The sequence below is a fragment of the Trichechus manatus genome, unplaced genomic scaffold, assembly GCF_000243295.1.
Source record: "Trichechus manatus latirostris isolate Lorelei unplaced genomic scaffold, TriManLat1.0 scaffold00224, whole genome shotgun sequence".
Taxonomy (NCBI): Eukaryota; Metazoa; Chordata; class Mammalia; order Sirenia; family Trichechidae; genus Trichechus; species Trichechus manatus.
Window position 1 is genome coordinate 482069 of NW_004444160.1, and position 8322 is coordinate 490390.

Here is an 8322-nt window from a genome sequence, read left to right on the forward strand (position 1 = left end):
AAACTTTAAACTCAAAATAGAGGATATGCATTCATTTTAATCTTCTTGGTAAAAATAGGAAAATAAAGAAAATCAAAAAAAAAAAAAAAAAAAAAAAAAAAAAAAAAAAACCACCTTGAAGACACAAGTTCTTCAAAATGAAATGAATACCTAACTAGCTTTGTAATCATTACCCAGCTTTTCATAACTGTTGTTAGTTCTACAAGACTCCACACTGAAAAAAATAAATCCACCTGATGGGGAACCTTCTGTTCTCATCCTAAGCGACCAACCCCTTGTTCTTGCTGTTTTCCAACCCTAAGCTAGGTTAAAATTGGTCTCTGTCTGTGTCTCACATCCACTCACCCTGATATGAAAGGTTGACATGTGCTCAGAAGGAAAGATGAGAACACGGTGCTTTGTAGAAAGTAGTCAAAAGACAACCAATTCAACTGCTGTTTCCTCTATCTTTATTATTAAGGTGTTACTAAGGCGATGAACTTAGTTTTTTCTTTTAAAATTACATCTCTTATTTCTGAGTCCATTCCCGAGCTATTCTGTCATACTTCTCCCTATCCTTCGTGTAGATCTTTGCAATTTCCGGGGCCAAAGGATTGTCTGAGTTGGGGTCGCACAACCAACATAAGAGCAGATGGATAACAGCACTTTTGAGATGGTGAGTGCTGGCAACCACTCATACCTCAGGATTCCCAGCAAATACTACTGTATCTGCTGATGTTCGGATGGTAAATTCTGGTGATGAAGGCAATCTTGGGTGGTTTGAAGGGGTAGTTGGCAGGAAATTGGATCAAGAGAAAGACCCCTCCCTAGTAGGGGTTGTCGTTTGGCCCCATGATGGTCGCTTGCTAGTGGAACGTCCCCCATCGGACCTGCGGAGCATTGGGCCAGGGGATCGCGGGCCAGGTCGAGGAGCTCCTTGTGGATGCGCTTTAGAGCCACGGCCAGCAAAGCATGGTGGCAAGTCTGTGGAGCAGGATATGACACCAGTCTCTGTAGCAGGTAGAGGGCGGCCGCGGTGGTAGCAGGGGGGCAGGAGGGGTGACCGGCGGAGTTGGCAGATTGGAGATCTGCGGACTGGAAGGGGCGTCGAGGGGGGCGCCGGAGGTGGGGGACGGTGGCGAAGAGGAGGACCGACCCCGAGGGAGGGAGAAGGGTGCTCCGCCGGTCCTGAGGGACTGGACTTCCGTGTCTCCAGGCCGCTGCGCTGCCTGCAGACCCCGCTGCTCGGAGGTCGGGTCTCCTGGTGGCTGCCCTGTCAGGACATGCCCGGAGACACCCCTACCCATGCCCCTACCCCTGCCGCCTGCCACCCACATTGGAGCCCCGGGAACTGGCCGGATCTTCTCTGTGAGGTCACACAGGCCCCACTGACCACTTTGTGGCGACGTGGGCGGGGTTCGGGGCGGGGGCGGGAGTGGGGCGAGGGAGCAGGGTCTGGACAAGGGGATGGGGTGGTCCCCTCACCTAGCCCTCTTGCTTTGTGCTGGAAAGTAGTGTCACACGCATCACCGGAAGTTACCTCATTGAATAAGAACAGTGCAAGGAACTCCGCTTATCCCTCCTCCAGATTCACCTTCCTTTAACATTTTACCCCATGGGCGGCTTTATCCTGTTCTTTCCCCCTCCTTCTCTCTGTCTCCCCTCTCCCTCCTTCTCCCTCCCAGTGTTAATAAGAAATCACATCATATGGTAGGTCACAGTTTCATTTATGATATAGAAGAATTTCCAGCTGCATAACTATCACTAATATACCTATTCAATCAACTTAGGAAGGCAGGATAACAATCATTTGACCTTATTTTATAGAAGGAGAATGTAGATTGATGAATGGATATTCCATTAATAAGATAAAATATCTAATTCACTGAGAGGAGAGGAAATTTTGTAAATCTCTTGTTTTATATGGTGCCAAAGAAGAACAGGGCTTGTGTGGTTCTGAACAAATGGATTAGTTTCTTTGCTGCGGTAAATATAAACTTCAAAAATACTCATTTAAATAACAGAATAATTGTCATAAAATTGGAAAAAAAAAAAACAAGACAGTTCTTTATGTAGGAAGCATATATAAGATTGCAAGATTTCGAGGCAAGCTTTCAAAGTTCTCTTTTTCCAAGGTAATGAAGCTTGAAAATTATTTTGCAAGTCCAGGTGCCATTAACACCAAACTTATTTATTGGGTTGGGCATCAGGACCATGTAATATTGTGTGACTGTGTGAATTCTATACAGGAAAAAGGGTGATCACGGCCCCTACATCCTGTCAGTGACCAATGCTATGTCCTAAATAACTTTTACATCCATCTATGCTTCATCTCCAATGTGGGACAATTCAAAGTAGTTTTGGCTCTTTTAATTTTTTCCCTGGCATAATGTAATGTTTTTCTTAGAGTTTAGCTGTAAGGGTATATTACTTTCTTCAGATACTATCTTTATTAAACTTTCATTATAGATAATGAACTGTCAAAATTTTGTGAATAAAAATGATATAAGCACCCTTTCCATGTGGTATCCTATTGAGACAATGTTTAATTTCTCAAAGATACAAGCTTCTTTCATTGTTCAAGGCAAATGCTGTCAAGTCAAAGCTGGCTCCAAAGTATCTCCTTCATAGTTAATACTAATCTAAAGTCATTCATAATTTTAGTGTTCAGCTTTAAAATGTGGGGAATGGAATAGATTAATATCTCTCAACTGTTCTTTATCTTCCATCACTCTGTTTAGCCAAAGTGTTCCATTTAGTTATCTAAGAAAAGGCACAGCTCAGCAACTGATTCTTTACTTTTCTGTGGCTGATTTCCCTCTCTCTCTCTCTCCTTGTCAAGTTTTGACACAATTATGGAATTTTCTTTGTTCTCCATCACCAATGTCATGAAAAAAATCGATATCAGTTTTAATGATGTTTCTGTGTCTAAAGCAGTGGTTTTCAACCATGAGCTTGCATAAGAATCACCTGGAAGGTTGTCAGTTCCCTCCCCCAGAGTATATGATTCAGTAGGTGTAGGGTAGGACCTGGTAATTTTTCTTTCTAAGAAGTTTTCCTCGATGCTGATGCTGCTGGCCTGGGGACCGCAGCTGGAGAATCAATGGTCTACACTAAAAGAATGCAGTTGACAGCATAGAACAAAATTCTTGCTTTCAGAGAAAGAATCTGGGGTTTAGGGACCCTCAAATATTTATCCACAGGGTATGTTAATGATTTTATGTTAATGATATGTCACACAGTCAATTTTTCAGTGAAGTGTTCAGTCAATGCCATTAACTTTTGTTCGGCTCTATGCCAGATATCATGGGACATACAAAAGATGGTAACTTGCTCCTTTTTAAAGATTTTATATTCTTGTTGGAAAGATAGTGCTAATTAATCAGCCAACAATCCAGGATAATATATCATAAATTATTAATGTTATTATCCAGAAAAATAAGTGTTGTAAGGCTTCAGAGAAGGGTAAGGAAATTATTTAGGATTTGGTTCTTCATGGCTTCATGAAGAATTGGATTTAACATAGGGTTAAATAGACACTTTGGATAGGTCTGATAAGGGAGGCAGTAGATTCTGGACTGATCCAGCAACAAGAGGAAATGCGCTCCAATAAAAATTACAGAAGAATAACATGACGGAAGAGGAAGAGTTGCTTAAGGAAGATTAGTCTGACAAACAAGTAGTAGTAATTTAAAGATAAAATTCAGATTGTTTAAAAGTTTGAAATATTGTTGGTTTGAAATTTTCCAGAAATATATTTTTTTCAGGACAACTGCAGGGACTATTTTCCATCCATTTTAAAAAATAAATTTATTGAGGTATAATTGTCATACAATCAACTGCACATGTTTTAAGCTCACATTTTGATAAATTTTGACATATGTACACACCATGAAACTATCACAACAGTCAAGATAATGAACATATTCATCTTCCCCAAAAGTTTTCTTGTGCCCCTTAATAATCCTTCTTGTCCACCACCCCTCTCTCAATGACCACCAAGCCACTTTTTGTCACAACAGATTAATTTACATTTTCTAGAATTTTATATAAATAGAATCATACAATACGTGATCTTTTGTGTATGACTTCTTTCATTTAACATAATTAGTTTGAAATTCATCCATATTGTCTCTTGCCTCAATGGTTCAATCCTTCTTATTGCTGAGTAGTATTTAATTTTATAGATATATCAGAAAATATAAAACAAATAGCACCAGTTGATGGATATTTGTGTTGTTTCCAGGTTTTGGCTATAATGAATAAAACTGTTATGGACATTTGTGTAATCATATGCTTTTATTTCTTTTGGTAAAATACTCAAGAGTGGAATGTCTGGATTATATATTAAGGTTACGCTTAACTTTATAAAACCAAAAACCTGTTGCCATCGAGTCCATTCCGACTCATAGAGACCCTATAGGACAGAGTAGAACTGCCCCATAGAGTTTCCAAGAAGCGCCTGGTGGATTCAAACTCCCAACCTTTTGGTTAGCAGCTGTAGCACTTAACCATTATTCCACCAGGGTTTCCAAAGAAACTGCCAAACTGCTTTCCAAAGTGGTTATACCATTTACGTTTCCACCAGCACTATGTGAGAGTTACAATTGCTCTGTACTCTCAACAGCACTTGGTATTGTCAGTGTTTTTATTTTAGCCATTCTAATAGGTGTGTAGTGGTATTACGTTTTGGTGTTAATTGGAATTTCTCTAATAACTAATTGATCCAATATCTTTCTTCTTTTCTAATATTTGCCCTTATCAACTTCCTCCTAAGTACTGCTTTAGTGGCATCCCATAAGTTTTGATATGTTATGTTTTAACTTCATTCAGTTCAAAATACTTTACAATTTTCATTTTGGTTTCTTCTTTGGCCCATGGGTTATTTATAAGTGAGTTATTTAGTTTTTGAAAATTTGGGGATTTTCCAGATATCTTTCTGTTATTCACTTCTAATTTAATTTCATTGTGGACATAAAATATAGTTTGTATGACTTGAATCCTTTTAAATTCACTCAGCATTTTTTATGGCAGAGCATATAGTCTATCTTGGGAAAAGCTTCATGTGCACATGGAAAGAATGTGTATATTATGCTGCTTGGGAATTTTGTTAATAAGTGCATAAATGTTTAGAATTGTTGTGTCGTCTTGATGAAATGACCCCATTGTCATTATAAAATGACATCCAAACATCTTTTTGATTAATGTTAGCATGGTATATCTTTTTCTATTAATTTACTTTTAACCTAATTGTGTCTTTTGTATTTAAAAAGAGTTTCTTGTAGGCAGCATATAGTTGGCTCTTGCTTTTCTAATCAATCTGACAATCACTACCTTTTAAATGGAGTGTTTTGTCCATTTAAATTTAATATAATTATTGAGATGGCTATGTTTAAATTTAAGATATTGCTATTTGCTTTGTATTTTTCCATGTTCTTTGTTCCTCCCTTTTTTTTCTTGCCTTCTTTTTTGTTGGCTTATTAGCTATAACTTATTTATTTTATTTTAATGTTTACTTTAGAGTTTTTAGTATGCATTTTTAACTTAACAAAGTTTGCTTTCAAGTGATATTATATCTTTTTACATATATTATGAGTACTGTATAATAGTATGCTTCCATTTCTCCCTTCCTGGACTTTATTTTTCTCCTTCCTACATTTTACTTATATATTTGTTATAAAACCTATCCCACATTGTTATTATTTTTTGTTAAAATATTCAATTACATTTTAAAGAGATTTAAATAATAAGAAAGTGATTTTATATGTTTGTCCTTGTAGATACCATTTCTGGTGCTCTTCATTCCTTTGTGTAGATCCAGATTTTCATCTGGTGTCATTTTCCTTTTGCCTAAAAGATGTTCTTTAACTGTTCTTATAGTGCAGGTTTGCTGGTGATGAATTCTTTCAGCTTCTGTATGTCTGAAGACATCTTTATTTCACTTTCATTTTTGAAAGATATTTTCGCTTGGTGTAGAATTCTATGTTCACAGTTGTTTTCTTTCCTTACTTTAAAGATGTTGCTAAATTGTCTTTTTTTTCCCAAAAAAACTACTGTCATTCTCATCTTTTTTCCTTTGTATGTAACATGCCTCTTTTTCTCTGTATGTTTTTAAGATTTTCTCTTTATCACTGATTTTGAGCAATTCAATCATGATGTGCTATGGTGTAATTTTCTTATGAGTTGTTTTTATTGTGCTTATGAGGTTTTGAACTTCTTACATCTATGAAGTTCTAGTTTTCATAAAATTTGGAAAATTTTTGGCCATTATTTCTTCAAATATTTTCCCAGCTACCCACCCCCTTCTCATGTTGTATAGAGTAACAGAGTAATTGATTTTTATTTCAGAATAATTATATATATTGAGAACATATTTAAGAACATATTTATGTGTGTGCATGTGTATGTGTGTTATCACCACTGTAAGAAACTATTATTTGATAAAAATTGTTAATTGTTAATGTGAAGTACTTTACAAACTTACATTTTCAAAAACAGTGTTTTGCCATTTTAACTAGTTACATTTTCAGAGAACAGAAATTTTACCCTTTACAAATTCAACAATTTATTTTTCCAAGTTTTAAAAACTAAAACTAAATTCTGTCATAATGATAAATTTTGTGGAAATAACCTTTATGCATTTAACATATAGACATGGAGATTAATTTAATGGTGAGAGGGAGAAAGCGAGAGAGAGCATGATGTTAATAGTTAATCCATAGGTAGATGTTTTTACCCCTTTTGTTTACTCAGCTAAAAGTTTATTTTTAGAATTTATTTTCTACTCCACTCATACTCAGGAGAGAAAAAAAAGATTTAGTTCATAGAAAACAAGCAAACAAACAAAAAGCCCACCTGAGTTGAGATATAATTATCCAATAAATTCTGATACAAAAGAAATTAAAGGAACTTAAGTTTTTCTTTATTGATTTTTAAATGAATTATTATACTTTATGATTTGTTCTTTATCTAGAAAGAATATGCTTTATTAGCCAATTCTACCTTACTCAAGCTTCCAGTAGAAATAAAATTAAGCATATTTGCCTGAAGGCAGAATTGATCCAAGAGAAATTTACTCATTGGTCATAACACAATTCCATTTCATAATTTACAAGGAAAACATACCGTATTAAATTGATTGGCTATGAAATTTAAAATGTGCATAAGCCCATTTTATTAAATTACGAACTTTAATTATATTAAGCTTCACATTCTAATCACTCACCAAAAGTGGTGTACATAACAGTATATACTAGTAGGCTTAAGGCCAAAGAAATATGAGCCCAATACTAAAGAAAATAGGTCCTAGGTAAACATGATTTTACTGTTTTTGAATTTTGTTCTTTCTCAAATTATTCTTGGATGCTTTCATTAGGTACTATGTCCTGTGATCTTGGGAAGTAAATAATGACTAATAATGAGTGGGTTTGCTGGAAAAGTTTTGCCAGAACAAGTTTTGTGCAGCATTGAAATTAAGAATTTAAATATGTACCTGGCAGAAGATAAGAATGAAGCTTGCTATAGAATTAACAAGGAGAATAAAGGTACAGCTCCTGATGAATTTCTAGCTTAATAAGTCAAGTTTGCACTCATATAGTGCTAAAAAAAATATGTTTAGCCTAGTTCTTCTTCTCTATTGGGTAGTCAGTTAAACATTGAAAAAAGAAAATTTTCAGAGGTGGAGCCAACATGACACTATAGACAGAAGCACCACACCATCCGTCCACAGCAAAGACCCAAAAAACTAAGTAAAACAGAGACAAATGTCAATCCTGGAACCCTAAGCGTCAAATGAAGAGATAAAGAACTCAACCAAGCACCGAATGGAATAAGAAACTGACAGAGAACAGAGAGTGAGGAGAGATGTGGAGCTGAGGTCCCTTTTCAGCTAACACAGCACAGATTCACCATCTTGGACTCCTGTCGGAGATCTGTGGACAGGGAGTATGGAAAAGCAGCTTCACTGAGCTTCCAGGAGGAGACAAAGCACCTGGTAACTAGTGATACATGCTTTCCCACCCCCCACCCTTTTTCCCACTGCTCGGCCTCCGCCTCTTTCTGGCGGGCCATGGTCACCAGTTGGGGAGGTGCCAGCTCCGTGCCGCTTGGATTCGCCCCTTCACACTGGCCTGTTCCTTCAGTGCCATTTCTTTGTTGCTGGTGTTGCTTTTTTTGGCTTCTTTTAGTTTCTTCCCTCTCTCTCAACTCCTTCCCTTCCTTTCTCTTTTACACGTGGCTCCGTGCGCCATCTCTGCTTCTTCTTGACAGGCTGTGAAGCACTCCTCGGGTGGGGAACCGCTTCCCTGGTCTGAGCTGCCAAGCTGGTGGGATCTCTGGGGACTT

At 37.0% G+C, this 8322-nt stretch overlaps 1 pseudogene; it reads right to left on the reverse strand.

The window, feature by feature from the left end:
* Positions 1–508: 508 nt before the first annotated feature.
* On the reverse strand, positions 509–8049 carry LOC101359157 (ubiquitin-conjugating enzyme E2 D2 pseudogene; annotated as a pseudogene).
* Positions 8050–8322: the final 273 nt, after the last annotated feature.